This window comes from Littorina saxatilis, linkage group LG2, assembly GCF_037325665.1.
Source record: "Littorina saxatilis isolate snail1 linkage group LG2, US_GU_Lsax_2.0, whole genome shotgun sequence".
NCBI classification, from domain to species: domain Eukaryota; kingdom Metazoa; phylum Mollusca; class Gastropoda; order Littorinimorpha; family Littorinidae; genus Littorina; species Littorina saxatilis.
The window spans coordinates 63,645,963-63,647,583 of NC_090246.1; positions in this window are offsets into that span (position 1 = coordinate 63,645,963).

Consider the following 1,621-nt stretch of genomic DNA (forward strand, 5'->3'; position numbering starts at 1 on the left):
AATACAAATCACATTTATGTATCGATCGAGTTTAGTTAGAATTCCTGTTATTGAATACGGTTGAAAACACACAAACATGCTCTTTTGTTGTCTCGGCTCTCCGCGCCGCCTAGATATGATTTTTTTGTGTCGTACTCTGACGTCACAGGGCTCAAAGAAGAACAATCCAATGTTCAATCGATACATAAGAGTATATTTTTCCGATTACCATAGCAATAATGTGAAAGTCGTGGGGTGTGGGTTTTTAACCGATTCTGTACGATACCTTATCTTTTATACTAACTTTCGTAATTACAATTACGTTGTACAAGTGTTGATAGTTTTGTTTAATGATTTGAAAGCAAGGATTCAAGAAGTGATTTCAAGAAGTGGTTCCGGCTTTTGTTCGTGCGATGTTGTCAGATTTAACCTGTTTTCATTAATGTGTGTAGTGATTATGTGAATTCTTTTTTTTTTGTTCAAAGGTGTGAGAAGTGTTGCTTCCCTTTCAGCTTCCCGTAGGGCCTCGCATAAATGTTCTGGTCTTGCGCCCGGTTTTTTCTTTCTTTATTAAATGTTAAGATGTTACAGATGGAGTCTACCTCTGAGAACCGGACGTAAAATTCAAAATAAGTCACTGGCACAACTGACGTGTCTCAAAGAAACACAAAATAGACAACATTTATTGAGAAATTATTGAAATTTAAGCTCGAAAATCGGTTTTTGTTTTCTTTTCAAATTTGCGGTATTCATGATCAGTGGTGATTCTTGTTCAATATTCTGATACTATATTATTCAAGTTTCATATATATTGTCTTATAAATAAGAGAGTATAGCCTCCTTTTCTTTTTATTTCTCTACTAAGAAATCCTTGAAATTATATAAAACCATCTTTTAAAAATGTCAGGTCACTTTTATTTGCTTTTTCTCAGGGGTAGACTACATGTAAAAGCTTTTTTCTGTCAAAATGGGTGGGGTAGACGAAGTAGAAGCAGCACACTTCACAATTTAGCACGTTGGGAGGTATGCACATTTCTGTGAATGAAGGGATACATTTCCCTGGATATGAGTTTCAGAAATGTGTTATCACTTTTACACGTTTAATTTAATAATAATTATTTGTGTTGAATGAATTAAATTACTTATTTACATATTCACAGTGTAATTGTATTAATTTCTTCCACAGTATTTTGTGAAAAGTCTTATACCCAGTATTCAAATTGCAGTCGATATCTTAGAAATTAGCATAATAAGCCCTATTGCGTTAGCCAAGCAATCCTTGAACTTACACAAATTCTGTAAAACAATTCTTTTCTCTGTTACAAGGGGTAGACCATAAACAATGAAAGTGCTGATTCAATGTTCTCCTTTGTGTTAATTTGATATTTTATCCGTTTTTGCTCATTTTCAAAGACATTATTTGATCAGTGCTAAAGCTCTGATAGAAGAAGTGGATTGGGTTACAGATCGCTTCCAATTCATGTTCTAGTGGGATCTCTTGCAATTGGTCCTTCTCTGTGACCGTGAAACTTTGTTCTGTTTCTCTTTCTTTCTTCAATGTTTTGGATTTAAAGCAATATTTAGCTTATTATTTGTAGCATTGATTTTTACGATGTTATCAAACAGAAGTTGATCCAAAAAA